The 21,171-nt window shown below is 40.5% G+C and overlaps 1 protein-coding gene across 7 annotated transcripts in view; it reads left to right on the forward strand.

Annotated features, from left to right (window-relative positions):
* Window positions 1-2,023: 2,023 nt before the first annotated feature.
* fggy (FGGY carbohydrate kinase domain containing) overlaps window positions 2,024-21,171 on the forward strand; it is a 364,543-nt gene continuing 345,395 nt past the window's right edge. For 2 of the 7 annotated variants that reach the window (XR_011961146.1, XM_072574223.1), the window contains exons 1-2: window positions 2,025-2,317; window positions 6,699-6,755. The gene's annotated coding sequence lies outside the window, so the exon portion shown is untranslated. Of the gene's footprint in view, window positions 2,318-6,698; window positions 6,756-21,171 lie in introns of all 7 variants that reach the window. The other 5 variants (XM_072574222.1, XM_072574226.1, XM_072574221.1 and 2 more) reach the window with 4 other exon arrangements.

The raw sequence follows: 21,171 nt of genomic DNA on the forward strand, positions 1-21,171 counted from the left end.
ATTGCCACGGAGTGCAGTGGAGGCCAGGACGATAAATGTCTTCAAGGCAAAGATTGATAAATTCTTAATCTTACGAGGAATTAAGGGATACGGGAAAAGTGCAGGTAAATTGCACTGAAATGCCCATCAGCCATGATTGAATGGCGGAGTGGACTCGATGGGCTGAATGGCCTTACTTCCACTCCTGTGTCTTATGGTCATAATAGCCACTATACACCTAGCTAAACAAACAGCAAAGTTATTGTCTGGGCTATCTGCTTAATGAGGTTTTGAGGGGTCTGGCCCAGTCCATAACGAAACTCTCCACTGGTTGGAGTTGTACTTAGTAATAAAGGAAAATGAAGGCGACTTCTGGAATCTGAAGATCTAATTTCCAGAATTTTTATGTAGTATCCCCTTTGGGACTGTACAAGACTTAACTATCGTTTGCTGTTCCTTCAATTACTTTCCCTCTATCAAAAAGAAGTAGGGATGTTTGCTGATAATATCATGATATTCAGTCCAATTGTTGGATACTGTAGCAGTTCACAACTGCATGCAAGAAGATCTAGATAATATGCAGGCTTGAACTTGTTACATTCATGCTAAACAATTGCCGAGCAATACACCTCTCTACACCAAGCATGTCTAACTACATCGCCATGACATTCACTGGCAGTGCATTATCAAACCCCTACTGCAGATTAACATTAACCAGAAATGTAGCTGGGCTGGCCACAGATACACTGTCTACAATAGCAGGTCAGAGGTTCAGTGTTGCACAGCTAGTAAGCCAACTTCTGACTGGCCAAAGGCTTTCCATCAATTAAAGGCCCAAATGAAGAGTATAAGAGAATACTTGCCAATTTCATGTATTTGAGCAACTCAACCACACTTGAGAAACTCAACACTGCATGGACCACAATGGTCTACTTGATCAGCACTGTCATCCATCTTAAATGTTCACACCTCCATCACCTGCGCAACATGCACCATCTCAAAAAACAGCATTAAATCACCAAAGGTTTTTTTTAAAAAACATCAGCTCCACGTACCTTTCAAATTCATGTCACCATCTTGGCTTGGAAATAAATTTTGTTTATTTATTGTGTTGTCAAAATTTTTTAATTCTATACTTAGCAACACTGTAGGCACCACCACTTTCTCAAGGGCAATTAGCAATGGACAATATAGATTGGACCTTTCTAGTGATATCTACATCTCACAAATGGACACATTTTAAAAATCCTTAGTATATTTTTCAAAGCATAAAATTGTTCATTTTATCAAATTGACAAAAAGGCTATCATAGACTATTTCAGTGGGACCTCAGCAATGTTGGGGTGGCATGGTGGTTCAGTAGTTAGCACTATTACTTCACAGTGCCAAGGACCTGCGTTCAATTCCCAGTTTAGGCAACTGTCTGTGTGGAATTTGCACATTCTCCCCATGTCTGTGTGGGTTTCATCCCACAATCCAACAGATGTGCAGGTGAGGTGAAATGGCCATGTTAAATTGCCCATAGTGTTAGGTGCATTAGTCAGCAGTAAATGTAGGGGGATGGTTCTAGGCAGGTCACTCTTTGGAGGGTTAGTGTGGACTTGTTGGGCTGAAGGGCCTATTTCCACACTGTAGGGGATCTAATCTAAAAAGCAGCCAGAACACTATTTTTATTGCTTCATACCAACTGGAAAGCAAAACACTCAAGACCCAATCAGAAGATGCTTGACTGCCAAACAACTTTCTCCAAACATGTAAAATATGAAGAGAAATTTTCACAGAAAATGACTTTTTCTCAGAGTTCCCTCCATAGCGTTTCTCAGGTTTGCACATGCCAGTGTGCTGGCGATTAACCTTCAATCCGAGTCTCCAGCTCAATCCGGGAAGGCTGGCAACCTGAGCAACACATAGGGTTCTGGGCTCACCGAAGTCAGGAAAGTCCCAAGTGAGAGTGTTGGTCCGATTCCAATTGAACAGGAGAGTGAGTAGGCGCTCAGGCCACTTCAAGTCCCCATCCACAGCAACCGGTTAAACCGCGCGCTGTAGCATCGGAAGCACGATTCCTCCGCACAGCTTAGACTTCGGGACAAAATCAGAAACTATGGGGAGGGGAGGCAAAAGTAAATATCATTTGATTTTTTGTTTGCAGCGTAATTTGGAGAAATCTTAACTTTCGATATTTCAAAGAGAAATCCGTGGGAAGCACAGAAACCCTTCACCACCCTCACACGGGCACACACCACAGAAGTTTAAAGAACAAAGTGCACTTGGATCCATCCGCTCTCCGTAGTTGTGGCGCACCGAGGTTACATAGCGGAGGCAGAGCACGGCCGACCGGGTAGGTTCACATCAATTACACCAATCATCCTCGTCTTAGACTGTTCAGAAAACCAACACTCCCTACTCCCCCTTCCTGTTGGCACCTTACTGATAAACTGGTTGCAAACCGAGGCGAGTAACGGCACCGCCCGCTCTTCCACTCTCCGAAGTGGTCATCGTGAGCTCGGGCCCGCCAACGGTCTCCATCCCTTCCCCCCCCTCCCTTCCTGTCTCCATGGCGACAGCCGCCGTGCACCCTGGGAGAGGGAGTCCCGGGTATGCTCTGTGTGTTCACTGTCAAAAACATGAGGCGCAAAAGTCATATATCCAAATACAGCGCTGTACAAAACCCAAGAAAAAAAAATACACAAGCCGGCGGTCTCCTGACTTCAAAGGCGGCACTTGTTTATCTCGCCATGTCTCCTTCAGTCTCCTTTTCTTAGGAGAGACGGAAACCGATCAGCTGGGCTGGTTATCCATTAGTGCCCCTTTCAACAGAGTTTTCACTGTTGGAAAAAATTGCATCTTGCGTGTTTCAGGGGAACAAATACTGTTGATGCCAACATTTTGAACCACAGGGTTGGCGCTGTTGGGCATTCAGTGGGTCAGGTTAACATTCATTTCAAGAGGGCTAGAATACAAGAGCAGAAATATACTGCTGAGCCTGTGTAACACTCAGATCAGGCCGCATTTGGAATATTGTGAGCAGTTTTGGCTCCCATTGCTAAGAAAAGATGCTGGTGTTGGAAGGAGCCCTGAGAAGGTTTACAGTAATGATCCCAGGGCTGAAGGGACTGTGATGAGGGGCGGTTGAGGACTCCAGGTCTTACATGATGGAGTTAAGAAGAATGAGAGAGGATCTCATTGAATCTTATGGAAAGGCCTGGATACAGTGGACATGGAGAAAATGTTTCCACTAGTATGAGAGACTAGGACCTGAGGGCATAGCCTCTGTAACAAGAACAGAAGTTGCCTGAAAAACTCAGCAGGTCTGGCAGCATCTGTGAAGAGAATTCAAAGTTAATGTTTCAGGTCCAACGACTTCCAAAGAACTGAGGATGGGTCGCCAGACTTGCATCATTAACTTCTTTTTCTCTTCACAGACCTGCTGAGCTTTTTCAGCAACTTCTGTTTATGTTTTTGATTCACAATATCCACGGTTCTTTCATTTTTTTATTTGGCAGGGAAACTACCATTATGCCACAAGAGCCTTCAATTTCTTAGGGTAGGTGCCTTTAATCAATGGTCATGGATATCATTATTCACCTCTGGAGAAAGTGGGAATTGAAGCTAACTCTCCTGTCCCAAAGATTGACCATTGCCATTGCACCACATGAGCCCTATAGTTTCTCAGGGTAAATATTGTGGATATTTTAAATCAACATTTTAAAAAGTGTTATGGTGTACCTCTGGGATCTGAACCTGTGCCTTGTAATTCAGTATAAGGACACTATAGCTGCACCACAAGAGCCCTGCAGTTCCTCAGGGTAGATATTTTTAACAAACCCGTTCAGATATGGACCGAATGGCCTCATTCTGTACTGGAGACATTCTATGATTCAGTGACAGTACTTCAGTACCTGAACTGTCACAAACAGTACTAAACATTGCAGAACTATCAGCAAACATCGCCAATTCTAACCTTATGATGAAAGGAAGGTCATTGATGAAGCAGCTAAAAATAACTGAACCTAGGACACTAATTTGGGCTCTTGTGGTGTAGTGCTAGCATCCCTATCTTTGATCCAGAAGACCTGAGTTTAAGTCCCACCTGCTCCTTAAATATGTCATTACATATCTGAATGGGTTTGTTAAAAATATAGATCTGAACAACGTTCAGACTTGGGCTGAGAAGTCACAAGTATCATATGCACCACACAATTGTCAGTAGTCAACTACCTCTCACAAGATTGTCTCTTAACCAAGTCTCCTTTATTTATTAGCATTACCTTCATTCGCTCCCCATCTATTAACATCCTAGGGGTTGCTATTGATCAGAAACTGAACCAGACCAATCAGATAAATACTGTGTTACAACAGCAGGTCAGAGGCTGGGAATTGAAGGCCATCCTGTGAAGGGTGATACACCTCCTAACTAGCCAAATGCTGTTCATCATTTACAAGACACAGGTCAAGAGTGCGATGGAACGCTCTCCAGATAAGTACAGCTCCAACAACACTCAAAGTGCTCGATACTACCCAGGAGAAAGCAGCCTTCTTGATCGGTATCCCATCCACCATCTTAAATATTAATTCCTTCTGCCAGCAGTACATTGTGATAGTCATGTGCACCATCTGTGCAAAATACATTGCAACAAGCTGGCACAGTGGTTAGCACTGCTGTCTCACAGCACCAAGGTCCCAGGTTCAATTCCAGCCTCCAGCGACTGTGTGGAGTTTGCACATTCTCCCCGTGTCTGCGTGGGTTTCCTCCGGGTGCTCCAGTTTCCTCACACAGTCCAAAGATGTGCAGGTCAGGTGAATTGGCCATACTGAATTGCCCATAGCGCTAGGTGCATTAGTCAGAGGGAAATGGGTCTGGGTGGGCAACTCTTCGGAGGGTCAGTGTGGACTTGTTGGGCCGAAGGGCCTGTTTCCACACTGTGGGCAATCTAATCTAATTCACCACATCTCCTTCAGCAGCACCTTCTAAATTCTCATCCTCTGCCATCTAGAAGGACAAGGGCAGTTTGCACTTGGTTACACCATTGCAAGCGAGTTCCTCTCCAAGCTACACAATAACCTGATTTGGAACAATGTAACCATTCCTTCACTGTTGCCGCATCACAATCTTGGAACTCCTTAACAATGTTTTAAAAGGAATCAAACCAGATAGGCTGTCGTACTTCATGAAGGCTACATACTACCATTGAGATTAGGGATAGGCAATACAGTATATATGCTGGCCAAATCAGTGATGCCTATATCCCATAAAACAATTTTTAAAATGAGCAGGGAGTAACAGTTGGCATTTATATACTGTTTTTTAATGTAGTAAAATATCCAAAACTACAACTTGCATTATAAAACGCTTTTATTATACAGTTGCCTGGAAGACACTTCAGACAAAATTTGAAAGTTTGTCACATAAGAGAAATTAGGAATCACAGTCTAAAGTTTAGTTTAAAAATATGTGGATTTCAGGGAGCATTCGTAAATGCAGAGCAAAAAGTACAGAGGCAGAGAGGCTCAGAGAGATAATTCCAGAGCTTAGGTTTGAATTCTGTAAAGGAAAGAAGGCACTGTGCCTTGGCCAAAATTGCACTGAAACTCCTTTTCCAGAAGTCCTGTCACCTATCATTTCATTGGTGGGTGTTGTTACAGGGGATTAACATATTTCATATGTGGTTTATCAAGGTAGGGCTGCAATTGAAAATGAAACTGTCTTCAAACAGAAGTAATTTTTATTACTGGGATTCCCAAAACACAATTTGTGGGCTTTGGACTTTGGAGGAAAAGGTTTGAACTGAGGAAAGTTATTTGAAGAGTTAGGTAGACTTTTGGGATTCTTTAGAATAGATATAAATGTGCTTGAAAACTGGATAAGCTGTGTGCAGTTGTCAAATTGTCATGTTAATTAAACCAAGCTTTTTAAAGTTTTTGAAAAAAATAGATGCTGGTGAAAGAAATTGGTGCTAGCTGTTTCCTTTGTTGACATAGTGATTATTGCTGCTTCTCAGTTTGCATTGCCTATCGTTAACACTGTGGGGGCCTGTAAATTCACAGTTTGATTGACAGCTCCAAGTAGTTATAAGAATATTAGCATTGTGGAGTTATGAATATAAGTATTTGTGTTAACATGAATGGAAACATTGAAGGAAATGTTTGTTTTTGTAAGGATTAAGAATTATGAGATTTATAAATGTATTGTAAGAGCTTTTGTCAATTATTGTTTTTTTTTCAATTAAGTCTGTAATAGACATATAGAATGTTATTTAATCTCACCATGGCTAACTATGCCTGTTCAATAGTAGGTACTGGCTGAGTTGGCATAGAGTATCTAAGAGTAAATGGTAGTGGGTGGGAGGTATGCATAGGCCTGAGGTGGCACTAAGTTTGTCTGGGGTTTTAAATGGCTATGAGGATAAGTGGAGGAACGGTATCAGGATTATATGAATTGGCACTAAGTTGGCATAGGGGCTTTAATACATAGACGTGGGAAATAGGAGCAGGAGTATGCCATTTGGTCCATTAAATCTTCCCCTCTGAGTGAAGAAATTCCTCTTTATCTCGGATGTAAATGTTCTACTTCTCAGTATGAGACTGTGTCTCTTGATTCTTGAACTCCCAGCAAGCTGAAACATCCTTCCTGCTACAACCTTATCAAGCCTGAGAAACTTTTTTGTATACTTCAACTAATATATACATCCAGGTTCACTCTCCTTATTCTCTTTTTGTAGGACAATCCCGCCATCACAGGAATCAACTTATTCTTTGGCAAGTATTACTTTCTTCAGGTAAAGAGACCGAATTGTGCATTACACCAAAAAACTATATAAATGAATGAAATCGTGTTGGTATAAGTTAAAACTAAGTTGATATGTGGGATCTGAGGGAGACATGGGGTGGAAAGGCAGTGGTCAAGGAGGATGTAAAGGTCCATGGGTATGGCATGCAGGGCAAGTGATGAGTGCGTCTGAGGGCTTGAATACTGTTTTTGCTTTTATTGTTTTTTTTGAACAGCTTGGGCAAAGTCCCAGAGCAATGGTGTGAGCCTTTTTAGCATCCCACCTCTGCATATGACAATGCCTGCAGTAGCCTTTGAATTCTTTCCATGAGTAGTAGGTCTGACTCCAGCTAGCACTTGCAACTCTGGAGTGAAATCCAGTTATTTCAAGCATGCTTTCCTGAGTCAGTTTGCAGAGTTAGGAATTTTCCCGATGCCAATTGTGTTAGGAATGAAAATTTGGTTCTTAGTTTCTCAAGGCACCACTACCACAAATGGAGCAAATAAAATGTATCACATATGTGACTTGAGTTCGAGGAGGGTGGAGATCTTTGAAGATTGTAGGACTGGAGACAGTTGCAATGCTAAAAAGGAAGAAGCCATGGAGCAATTTTTAATCCATTCATAGTATGTCGGCTTCTCAGATAAGGCCAGCATTTAAGACAAATATCCCTATTTACTCTTGAAAAGCAGGTGGTGAGTTTGATTAGATTAGATTACTTATTGTGTGGAAACAGGCCCTTCGGCCCAACAAGTCCACACAGACCGCCGAAGCGCAACCCACCCATACCCCTACGTATACCCCTTACCTAACACTACGGGCAATTTAGCATGGCCAATTCACCTGACCTGCACATCTTTGGACTGTGGGAGGAAACTGGAGCACCTGGAGGAAACCCACGCAGACATGGGGAGAACGTGCAAACTCCACACAGTCAGTCGCCTGAGGCGGGAAATGAACCCGGGTCTCTGGCGCTGTGAGGCAGCAGTGCTAGCCACTGTGCCACCGTGCCGCCCACTACTGGCTTGAATCACTGTGGTTGACATGGTGTAGTTATTCCGTGGTGTTATCAGGTTTCAGTATTTTTACCTAGCAATGATAAACGAACTGCTAGATATTTCCAAATCAGGATAGTGTGTGACTTGGTGGATTGCTTGCAAGTGGTGCTTCCCACTTCCCTTGGTTATAGAGATCACAGATTTGTGAAGTGCTCCTGAAGTAGTCAATGAAATGCAGCAGTTCATACTATAATATTCCAGCACCCTGCTGTCTTGTTCACCTGGAGGCTGGAAAGACTTTTGGGAATCAGGAGATGAGTCATTCACACAGAACGCTAAACCTGTGACCTGCTTTTGTTGACACAGTATTGACGTGTCTAATCCAGTTAAATTTCTGGTTAGGCTAACTCCCAGGAGGTTGATGGTGGGACATTTTGCTGAATATAATGACATTGAGTGTGAAGCAGATATGATCAAGTATTTTGGAGATGGCCCTTGTCAGGCATCTGAGTAATGTGAATGTCACCTGCCATTTACCAGTTCAAACCTAAATGCTCTCTAGATTTCTCATATAATGAAGCTTTCCAAGTTTGTGGAGAGAACAGTCAGCTTCATTATCTAAGGATTGCAAATTAAGCCTGAATATCAATCCCATTTATAATGGAAAGAAAGTCATTGATGAAGTAGCTGAAGATGTTGGGCTGAGGATACTGCACTGAGGAACTGATAGACAAAACAGGCATGCCAGTGTTAACAGAGAGCATGAAGGGGAGTAAAATCTGCCTCTGACAGATGATGAATTTGATGGAACATAGTGTTTCTGTGAATTGGGTCAGGAGAGATTAGTGAGCTGATCTGTTAAAAAGCCAATTGTTACCATTTGCCCTTTTTAGATTATAAGTCTGTTTATTGTAAAGCATGAAAATTTTAAAAAATTATCTGAACAACTTATTTTTAATGTAAAAATTCCAAACCTGATCCTTTCAACTTTGGAATTTCTCCTTCAGGCTTTATATGCTTATGTCTCCTGTGCCAACACAAGTGAATGAATGTTTTGTGTACCTATTATTTAAGGTACAAAGTCCATGTAACGACTTGTTTTTGCATGCTTGAACTGTTCTTGAGTCAACAACTTTTTGCGAGCTGTGTCAGGTTTTTTTTAAAGTTGTCAAACAACTTTTGCTAACTTTCTGAAGACATGTGTATTCTCATCTCCATTTTTAAAGATGTACCATGAAGGTGCTTTTTTGACTCATACCAAATGCTCCATTTCCAAATTTAAGCCAATCTTTAATTTGACAGTCCAAAAATCAATTATGTCACAAATGGAATCTTGCCATTTGAAATTTTAATCCATTCTGTTGGGTAGATAGCAAGGACATTCACCCAAAGCTGACTAAGGTCTTACTGGTGTTCCCGTATGTTCTGTGTGCAGTCTCTTGCCACCAGCTTTCCATTCCCATCCTTGTGGTAGTTAATTTAATTATGCATTTAAAGAAAGCTGCAGTCTTTATTAAAAGTGATCCTACTGTTTGGATTGACAGGCCTTTATGTTTTTGGTTAGAGTGGTGCTGGAAAAGCACATCTGGTCAGGCAGCATCTGAGGAGTAGGAAAATCGACGTTTTGGGCAAAGGCCCTGATGAAGGGCTTTTGTCCGAAACGTCGATTTTCCTACTCCTCAGATGCTGCCTGACCAGCTGTGCTTTTCCAGCACCACTCTAATCTTAACTCTAATCTCCAGCAACTGCAGTATCCACTTCTGCCTTTATGTTCCTGGTCTTGCTGGTCACATTTCATTCTACCAGGCACTTTTGCATTTCCTTTCCTCTTCCCCTAATTAAAAATTGAATGTGAAATGTGGGAGATTTTGTACAAAAGGGAGATGGAAAGATTTAGAGTTGATATTGACCACTCCATGAAAGTTTTAAGTTCATGTGAAATGGCTAGCAAACAACCAATGCTGTGTTCTGAATATAGCTGATGAATTTACTGTTGATATTGATGCTTCTGCTCAGAAATCCCATAGAGAAAGGTAAAAATAAGTGGGAAGGCCAGCTTTGGTTCATGTCCATTGACTAAACCAAAGTTTTCAACACTGTACAGCTCGATTTTATGGACTTTCATGCACCCAAATTCAATGTGGCCATTATAGGAGCTATACAAAAATGCTTTCAGAGTGTTCAAAGTTAGTGATCGACATAGAAACCAATTCCAGTTTGGGAAAAAGGTTAGGCTGGTGTATCACCCATTCTAGCAAATTTTGAGAAGATTTGTAGCTCAGGTTGAGGTTCTGGATGTAGTTTGCTGGCTGAGCTGGAAGGTTCATTTTCATGAAACAAACCTTTGTTTCAGCAAACCTACATCCATCACCCATTCTTTTTAATGCATTGGGAGAGATAATGAAGCTGTGCAAGAATTGTTACCAAAAAGATGTGACTGCATACTCGGAGGGCATGGCTGATGAAATTTCAGGTGTACAGATTGCCCCACATTCATAGCCAGATCAAAGGAAAAGCTAGAGATTATAACAGACTTAGTCAAAAGGTACAGAGTTTTTAAACTGAACATAAAAGAGACAAAGACCAAAAGAGGCAATGGTCTAGATTGGCCTAACATAGAGATAGTGAATAAATTCAACTATGTGTGTTCAGTGACAAACACAAAAACTATGTCCAATAATATGTAATAGAGGGGTTAATTCTAACTGTGTAATATGCTAATAGGATAAAATGCACATCCTCACAGAAAGCGATATATTGTAAAACAACCTTACTGAATCTTGTATAACACTGTAAAAATGCTAATATAGTAAGAGGTATTCCAATAGAAGTTAACATTTTCCGAACAGAATTTTTTATTGCAGTCTGGATGTAACTATGTCTGACTAATTGTAGTTGAGAGGTGATTTAACCTTAACAAAGATAATTCAACTGAGTTTACCAGCTGAGATTAAGAGGCAAAATCAATTAGTGATTTGAGATGGCAGAAAAAACTATATCCCAAAAAATGAATGACTCGGTGGAGTATGGTAAATTTAAAAGCAGAGGAGTGGCTTAACAAAAGCAGAAGAATTAGAAGGCACATCCACCAACAGCTCCAGCTAACTGATCGGTGAGGGAAGAGAAAATATTGGTGTAAAAATTGATCTATCAACATGACTAATGCCATTCTTGCAAGAAAAATGGTCACTTTCAGGTTGCACATTGCAGTAAGAAACCTGTGCAGAATAAGCTAAAAGTAAAACCTTTGAAAGTTAGCAAGATTTGTGAAAGAGAAAATATCAATGATATTGAGCTGACTTTCCTTGGAAGGATTCATGAACCAAGCAGAAACTACTGGAGTGCTGAAATCCTAGTTGATGAAAACATGATTTGCTTTAAGTTAGACACAGTCTTGCTTCTTTCTGATGCTGAACAAGGGTGGAGAAAGTTTCTCTTCAGCCATCACAAAACCTCAAATGGGCTAGGAAGTGTAGAACTCAAGTTCATAGGATAATGGAATGCAACCCTCCAATCTAGAAAAGGCAAAATTATTGAAATGTTGTGTTTGATTCTGAATTAAAATTGCTCAATCTCATGTAGGCAAGCCTGCATGGACTTATAATTGATTTACGGAGAAGATTTGGAAAACCCAGAAAAGTAGCCAAAAATAATTCAGAGCTGAATTTCTATAGCTGTTCAGAGTACGAGGAAACCTGAAGACAGCATTTCATATCACTCTACACAAAAGCCTGTTTGCCTGTTTACACCCAGAAAAAATAATTACCAACTCTTGCCTAAGGCGAAGAATAAAATTGATTATACATTGAAAGGAGCAACAAGCTGTGTTTGAGGATGATCCCAGCATCAAAGCCCAATCTATCAGAACCTGTGTAGTTTCTACACAGCTGACTAATGCAGTTGAATCTGGAAAGAATCCTGTGTTGTCTGTGGATGATAGCTTGGTGCAATTGGAAACAAGTTTAATCTTCATGAAGTTGGATGCAAAGAATGTTTTTTTTCGTAACTATCACTCGCTGAAGATTCTAAGTTGCTCATAACATTCATGACACCATGCAAGAGGTTTTTGTTTCAACAGATTACCCTTGGGCATCACATCAGCATCAGACATCTTCCAAAAGACAATATCAAGTGTTCTTCAAAGACAGGGTGGAGCCATATGTCACAGGAATAATGTTCTGATCCAAGGATTCATTCAAACAGAACATGACACGAGAATGCAAGATGTGCAGTAATGCCGAGGAGGACTCTGACACAACAAATGTAGGTTTTCACAGGCAGCTGTCAATTTCTTTGGGTGTAACTGGTGATGATCTTTGCATTCTCACTCTCCATGGGAGTAGTACCAGCTGATTGGAGGGAGGTGAATGTTGTGCCCCTGTTCAAGAAAGGGAATAGTGAAATCCCTGGAAATTATAGACCAGTCAGTCTTATGACTGTGGTAAGCAAGGTACTGGAAAGGATTTTGAGAGGTAGGATTTCTAACTATTTGGAAAAATGTAGTTTGATTAAAGATAGTCAGTCTGGCTTTGTGAGGGGCAGGTCATGCCTCACAAGCCTTATTGCATTCTTTGAAGACGTGATGAAGGTCGAATGGTGGATGTGGTGTATATGGATTTCAGTTTGATAAGGTTTCCCATGGTAGGCTCATTCAGAAAGTTAGGAGATATGGGATACAGGGACATTTGGCTGTCTGAATACATAATTGGCTGGCCGAAAGAAGACAGCGAGTGGTAGACGCCTTGAGGTCAGTGACCAGTGGTGTCCCACAGGGGTCTATTCTTGGGCCTCTGTTCTTTGTAGGTTTTATAAATGACTTGGGTGAGCAAGTGGAAGGGTGGGTTAGCAAGTTTGTCAATGACACAAACGTCAGTGGTGTTGTAGATAGAGTGGAGGGCTGTTGCAGGCTACAACATGACATTGACAGGATGCAGGCGTCGAGCTGAGAAGTGGCAAATGGAGTTCAACCTGGACAAATGTGAAGTGATTCAGTTTGGAAGGTTGAATTTGAATGCTGAACACAGGGTTAAAGACAGGATTCTTGTCACTGTGGAGGAACAGTGGGATCTTGGGGTCCCATATACATAGATCCCTCAAAGTTGCTACCCAAGTTGGTAGGGTTGTTAAGAAGGCGTATGGTATTTTGGCTTTCATTAACAGAGTGATTGAGTTTAAGAGTTGAGAAGTTTTGCTGCAGCTCCATAAAACCCTGGTTAGACCATACTTGGAATATTGTGTCCAGTTCTGGTCGCCTCATTACAGGAAGAAGGTAGATGCTTTAGAGAGGGTACAGAAGCGGTTTACCAGGATGCTATCTAGATTAGAGGGCATGTCTCATGAAGAGAGATCCAGTGAGCTAGGGCTGGAGAGAAGAAGGAAGAGAGGTGACTTGATAGAAGTGTTCAAGGTAATGAGAGGCATTGATAGAGTAGATATCCAGAGACTTTTTCGCAGGGCAGAAATAGATATCACGAGGGGTCATTGTTTTAAGGTGATTAGAGGAAGGTATTCGGAGATGTCAGACGTCGGCTGTCAGAGAGTGGTGAGTGCATAGAATGCACTGTACTGGTGGTGGTAGAGTTAGAGACATTAGGGACATTTAAGCGACTGCTGGACAAGCACATGGATGGCAGTAAATTGAGGGATGTGTACGTTAGGTTGATCTTAGATTAAGGTAAATGTTTGACACAACACCTTGGGCTGAAAGGCCTGTACTGTTCAATGTTCTATGTATTGTAAATGCATCCAATGTCAAGGTTTATCCACAGAAGAAAAGGGCATGCAAAGGGCTTCCAGATCCTCGAAACATAACAACACCATAGCTTTAAGATTTTGTGGGCATGGTAAAGCAAGTTGGGAAGTTCTTGCCCAACCTGGCTGTTGTCAGTGAACCACAAGACCATATGTGGTGCTGGGAGGAAGCACAACAGATGTCGTTGGAAGATCAAACAGATATTGGTATTACCTGATGTCTCACTATGATCCAGAGAGACCTATTGTCATTGCTGCAAATGCGTCTTCTTCAGGGGCTTGTATTCTTCCAGCTCTATATGGATGGAAAATTTAGAAAAATTAATTATTAATCCTGTTCACCGACAAAGATCGAACAGAGTGAAAAAACATTAGCTGCTAACTAAACTTTTGAAAATTTGCAGATTATGTTCCCAGTCTTCAATTCAAGATAAAGACACAACAAAGCCTTTGTGACATTCCTAAATTCTAAGGAGTTAGAAAAAGTACCTCATGAGTATAATGATTCGCAGAAAGGATTATGAGATTAGATGCAAAAGTGGAGTATGTGCCATGAAAACAATAGACAATAGCAGATGCTGTGAATTAGAAATTCTAAGAAGAAAAGGTCACTAATTGGTGTTGTCTATAGGACACCAAATAATAACATCACATTGGCTGGCAATAAACAAAGAAATAACTAATGCCTATAAAAATGGTATGGCAATTATGGGGGATTTTAATTCACATGTCGATTTGTCGAATCAGCTCTGTCAGGTAGCCTTGTGGAGTTCATTGAGTATATCTGTGATAGTTTTCTTGAACAGTATGTAATGGAACCGATGAGGGAGCAAGCTATCCTAGATCTGGTCCTGTGTAATGAGATAGCAATAATTAATGACTTCATAGTTAGGGATCCTCTTGGAGGGTGCAGTCACAGTATGATTGAAGTTGAACACAAATGGAGAGTGTGAAGATAAAATTGAATACCAGGGTCCTGTGCTTAAACAATGGAGACTACGTTAGGATGAGGGAGGAATTGGCTAATGTAGACTGGAAACAAAGACGTGTGGTAGGACAGTTGACTAGCAATTTTTTAAAGTGCTCAGCAAAACTTTATACCAGTGAAAAGGAAGGACTGTAGGAAAAGGGTTAATCTGTCATGGATGTCTCAAGAAATAATGGAGGCTATCAAATTGAAAGGGAAGGCATACAAAGTGGCCAAGATCAGTGGGAAACTGGAAGGTTGAAAAAGCTTTAAAGGTCAACAGAAAGCCACAAAAAGAGCTATAAAATAAGATAGAACATGTGAAAAAACTAGCTCAGAATATAAAGATAGATAACAGAAGTTTATATAAATGTATAAAATGGAAAAGAGTGACTAAAGGGGAAGAGAAGAAGGATTTAGTTATGGGATATGAGGAAAATGCTGAGACATTGAACAGGTATTTTGTCTTGGTCTTCACAGTGGAGGACACGAATAACATACCAGTAATTGACAAAGAGACAAAGGTAAGTGAGGACCTGGAAGCAATCATTATCACAGAAGAAGGTAGTGTTGGTCAAGATAATGGAGCTAAGGATAGGCAAGCCCTGATGGAATACATCCCAAGGTACCATAAGAGATGGTGGGAGAAATAGCAAGTGCACTTGGGGTAATTTTCCAAAATTTGCTGAATTCTGGGGCTGTTCCACCAGATTGGCAAACAGTAAATGTGACGCCACTGTTGAAAAAGAGAGGTAGACAAAAGGTGGGGAATTATAGACCAGTTAGCTTCACTTCTGTAGTGGGGAAGATGCTTGAGTCAAGGAAGGAATAGCAAGGCATCTGGATAGAAATTATCCCTTTAGGCAGAGACAGCATTGGTTCATGAAGGACAGGTCATGCTTAACTAATCTTTTGGAATTCCATGAAGACATTACGAACACGGTGAAGAATGGGGACCCAGTAGATTATGATGTACCTGGATTTCCAAAAGGCCTTTGACAAGGTGCCACGCAAAAGGCTGCTGCATAAGATCAAAATGCATGGTGTTATGAGTAATGTATTAGCAAGATAGAGGATTGGTTGACTAACAGGAGGCAAAGTGTGGGGATAAATGAGTTGTATACTGGTTGGCAATCAGTGACTCGTGGTGTGCCTCTGAGATCAGTGTTGGGATCAATTATTCGCAATTTACATAGATGATTTGGAGTTCGGGACCATGTGTAGTGTGTCAAAGTTTGCAGATGACACTTAAAATGAGTGGTAGAGTAAAGCGTGCAGAGGATTGTGAAACTTTGCAAAGGGACATAGATAGTTTAAATGAGCGTGCAAAGATCTGGCAGATGGAGTACAATGTTAATAATTTGAAGTCATCCCTTTCAGTGGGCATAACAGTAAAAAGGACTATTACTTGAATGGTAAAAAGTTGCAGCATGCTGCTGTGCAGAGGGACCTGGGTGTTCTTGTGCATGAGTCACAGAGGATTGGTCTGAAGGTACAACAAGTAAGTAGGAAGGCGAATGGAATTTTGTCCTTTATTGCTAAATGGTTGAGTTTAAAAGCAGGGAGGTCATGTTGTAGCTGTAGAGAGTGCTGGTGAGGCCACATTTAGAGTACTGCATGTAGTTTTAATCTCCTTACTTGAGAAAGGATGTACTGACACTAGAAGGGTGCAGGGGAGGTTGATTAAATTAGTTTCAGAGCTGAGAGGTTGATTTATGAGAAGAGACTGAGTGGACTGGGATTATATTCAGTAGAAATTAGAAGAATGCGAGGGGGTGCATCTTATAGAAACACATAAAATTATGAAGGGATAGTTAAGATAGACGTAGAAAGGATGTTTCCACTGGCAGGTTAAGCTAGGACAAGAGGACATGGCCTCAAAATTAGGAGGAGCAGATTTAGGACTGAATTGAGAGGAACTTTCAATTCAGTTGAAAGGGTTGTGAATCTATGGAACTCCCTGCCCAGTGAAGTAGTTGGTGCTACTTCAGTAAGTGTTTTTAAGGCTAAGACATTTTTTTTGATATATAAAGGAATTAAGGGTTACGGTGAGAGGGCGGGTATGTAGAGCTGAGGCCACAAAAAGATCAGCCATGATCTTATTGAATGGCGGAGCAGGCTCAAAGGGCCAGATGGCCTACTCCTGCTCCTCATTCTTATGTTCTCATGTTCTTTGTCCTGGATCTCAGTGGCGGGGCCTGAACAAGATAATGTAGCCTTGTTAAAGAGTTGGAAACCTTTGCTTCGACAAAAATCACAATTGTATCAGCAACACAATTAATCCCAGCTGATAGCAGTACTGGACAAGTCTACTCCCACTGTGAAACGTAGTATGATAGACCATAGATATTATTTTTCTTTTTGTTTACTGAGGTGGTCCATCACTAAACAGTCACAAGTGGTTGCCAATATGCTTAGAACAAAAAACACAAAAGTTGATTATGCAATAGCACAAAAGAACAGATTGTATTACACTGTACAAATATTTTGAAATGTTTACTTACAAACATCAGAAAGAAAGATTTATCCAGTCTATCAAAGGAATACCCAAACATACACTCAAACCTCAGTGAAGGGTCACCTTAATCTCTATACTAAAGCTTCTAGCTCAGCTAGCATGATTGTAATCTGTTTCCTTTCAGCAAATTTCTGCATTTTTGCAGTATTTTTCAGGAATGTTTCTCCCTGAGACCTGAAAATAAACTACAAATTTTTAATGTGGGTTCTGCAAACTCACGTGGTCAATTACCTCGTAGAATCTGGATGTAGGTTTGCTCACTGAGCTGGAAGGTTCATTTCAGACATTTCATTACCATACTAGGTGAGCCACATGAACATCAACTAGCCACAAAATGACATGACCCACTCTCACTGGTATCCTTACATACAGATAAGGAAGGACACCACTTCGATTAGGACAACACATCCATCCTAGGACAAGCCAAACAGAGTCATGCAAGAGAATTCCTAGAAACGAGGCATTCCAACCGGAACTCTATCAGCAAATACACTGATTTGGACCCCATTTACCAACCCCCTGAGAAAAGGAACAGGAAATGACATCACCAAACATGTACATACAAAGCAGGAATCATCAGCAGTGCTTTGTCCAGAGGCTCACTGAAGATGTTACCTAGTATGGTGATGAAACATCTGAAAATGAACCTTCCAGCTCAGCTAACAAACCTACATCCTGAACCTCAACCTGAGCTACAAATTTTCTCAAAACTCGCTTACCTTGTAGAATATCTTGCTGTCTCACATCCCCACAGTATTCTGCTTTTAGACCTTTATTCTCACTGACACCTAAGCATCTCAAGACTTCTCCATAGCCCTGACTGCTTGGAGTATTGTTCATAATAGTAGCTCTGCAGTTATGGACCTCTTCCTGTTTATTAATCTGCTTTTTCTCACCTCTTTCTCTCTTTCTCCTTGGTGGTTTTAAAACTTAAGACACCAAACACCTTTGCAATTATTTCCAAAACTTTCAGATATTACAATAAAAGTTAGTGTTTCCTTTAGCTGACCATAGAAGGGCTCATGCCTGAAACGTCGATTCTCCTGCTCATTAGATGCTGCCTGATCTACTGCACTTTTCCAGCAACACATTTTCAGCTCTGATCTCCAGCATCTGCAGTCCTCACTTTCTCCCATATTTTATAAATGTTCTGTATTAGCACAACAAGACCTTGAATATTATAGAATGTAACATGGGTTTGGTTAGCTACTGCAAGAAGTGTGACCGCTGACATAAGTGGCATCTGCAAGTCCAAATGCATCTGTATGAGTAACTTACAGTGAGTTACTAGTGCCCCGTGATACACTTCATGGAAGCAAGGCTTGGACTTGGGGAAAAAAAGAAGATAACAGCTTTTAAAATGCGTTGATGACAGAAGATGATCAAGAATCAAGATATGCAGGAAGAAAAATGAATGGGTTAAATCTGAAGTAGAAGTTAAAATTCAAACGTTTGACTAAGTACAGTCGAAGAAACAGAGCTAAATATGGACATTGGAAACAAAGACCTGACGGGTTTGTCCTTGAAGTGGTTGAAGGAGGAATTGAAGATAGAAGTAGTAGAAAAAGAAGAAAAGTTAGGTGGGTGGATTACCTGAGACACAAGACAAAGAGAGTTGAAGGAACTCAGAGAAGATACAAACCAATGACCTTACTAAAGCTACAGTGATAATGAATTAACGATTGATTGAGAGGAGTCACAATTGTAAGACCATTTAAAAAATCACCTGAATGAGAAAAAGCTATTTAGCTGAGGGCAGCTTTGCGTGATTGCTTCATCATGTAATTTTTTGACACTTTACCTTTTTGGCCTGCATGCGATTTTGTTCATGGGAGATATTTGTTGCTGGCAAGGTTCCATTTTTTGCCAAATGTTAGTTTTTTCAAGGACTTAGAGCCCTTTAAAGATTAGCGAGGTTGTCTTTGCGTTGAACCTCAGATGATGGGAGAGATATTAAATGAATATTTCACATCGGTTTTTACTGTGGAGAAAGAAATGGATTCTAGAGAACTCAGAGAAATAGTTATTAATGTTTTGAAAATGGTTCACATTACAGAAGAGGAAGTGCTGGAGGTCTTAGAAAACATAAAGTGGATAAATCTCTGGGACCTGATCAAGTGTATCCCAGGATATTCTGGGAAGTTAGGGAGGAATTTGTGGAGCCTCCAGCAGGAATATTCATATCATCTATAATCATGGATAACGTGCCGGAGGACTTGAGGCAGGCTAATGTTTTGCCTTTATTTAAGAAATGCTGGAAGAAGAAGAAGCCTGGGAACTACATATCTATGAGTCTGACATCAGTGTTGGGGAAGTTGTTGGAGGTGATTTTGAAAGAAAAGATTTACATGGATTTAGAGAAACTAGGAATGATTAGGGATAGTCAGCATGGTTTTGTGTAAGGGAAATTGTGTCTTACAAACGTGATTAAGTTATTTGAGGAAGTAACCAAAAAGATTGAAGAGAGCAGTGTGGTAGACATTGTTTACGTGGACTTTAGTGAAGTCTTTGATAAGGTTCCGCATGCTAGACTAATTACTAAAGTTGGATTACATGGGATTTCAGGGTGAGCTTGCCAATTGGACACAAAATTGATTTGACGGTAGGAGACAGAGGATGGTTATGGGGTGTTGTTTTTTGGACTGAAGGCTGTGACCAGCTGTATTCCACAGGGATTGGTTCTGGGTCCTGTATTGTTTTTCATTTATATAAACATTTTGGATGAGAATATAGATGGTATGGTTAGTAAGTTGCAGATGACACCAAAATTGGTGATATAGTGGACAGTGAAAAAGGTTATCTAAGATTTCAAAGAGATCTTGATCATTTGGATCAATGATTTGAGGAGTGGCAAATGATTTTAATTTGGATAAATGTGAGGTATTGTGTTTTGGTAAAACAAACAAGAGCAGGTCTTATATAATTAATGGTAGGCCCGGGGTAGCATTATCGAAGAGAGAGAGCTAGAGGTTCAGGGACATAATTCTTTGAAATTTATACCACGGGTAAACAGGGTGCTTAAGAAGGTATTTGTCATGCTGGGTCTTTATTGCTCAGACATAAGAGTGTAGAAATTGGTGAGGCCTTTGCTGGGGTAGTATGTGAAGTTCTGGTCATCTTGTCATTGGAAGAATATTATTAAATTAGAGAGGGTTCAGAAAAGATTTACCAGGATGTTGCTGGGAATGGAATGTTTGCAATGTAAGTATAGGCTGGGACTTTTTTCACTGGTGCTTAGGAGGTTAAGGGGTGACCTTATAAAGATATATAAAATCATGACGGGTGTCAATAAAATGAATCGCAAAGGACTTTTCCCAAGGTGTGGGAGTTCAAAACTAGGAGACATATTTTTAAGGTAAGAGGAGAAAGATTTCAAAAGGACATAAGGGCAACTTTTTTACACAAAGAGTGGATAGTGTCTGTATTATGTAGGGATATCACAATGCTATTACTTAGGGATTTCCCAGATGGGGAACTGACTGCCTGTAAGGAGGCAGAAGCCATCATAACTTGTAAAAAGTATTTAGATGTAGACTTGTGATGCCAAGATATTCACCACGATGGGTCAAGTGCTGGAAAATGGGATCACAATATCTAGGTGGTTGTTTTTGACAAACACAGACTCGATGAGCCAAAGGGCTTTATTTTGTGCTGTAAACCTCTATTGCTCTACATTGACTGAACAACATGATTTTTGTCCACGTCAAGATATGTGGCTCAGAGAGAAATGTGGACAGTGCTCCCATGACATTACTTTTCATGTATTTCTCAATGTTGAGATTTTGGAATTGAGAGATGGTTTTGAAGTAAACTCGTCTAGTTATTGCACTTCATTCATTTTTGAAACTCTTTTTAAAAAACCGAGTAATTTTGTGATTGTCTCTTCAATTGAATTATCCTCAACAATTTTTTTAATTAAAAAGTCCTATTTGATCTCAAATAGAGTATATTTTTGAGATGTGATTCTGCATACTTACTTCAGTGTGAAACAAAAACAGTTTTTGAAATCTCTAATCTTGCCCAAGGATGGTTAATGATATCAAATAAGTGGCTTGAGGCAAGCAAATGGAAACATCATTCTCCTTAGGAAATGTCACTTCATTAGAAACTTTAATTTGCATTATTCCAATTTTATATATTTTGCTTAGATGTTATGTTGAATGAAAGATCCTCCCAACGATATTTTCATTC

This window comes from Chiloscyllium punctatum, chromosome 7 (genome assembly GCF_047496795.1).
Source record: "Chiloscyllium punctatum isolate Juve2018m chromosome 7, sChiPun1.3, whole genome shotgun sequence".
Classification (NCBI taxonomy): domain Eukaryota; kingdom Metazoa; phylum Chordata; class Chondrichthyes; order Orectolobiformes; family Hemiscylliidae; genus Chiloscyllium; species Chiloscyllium punctatum.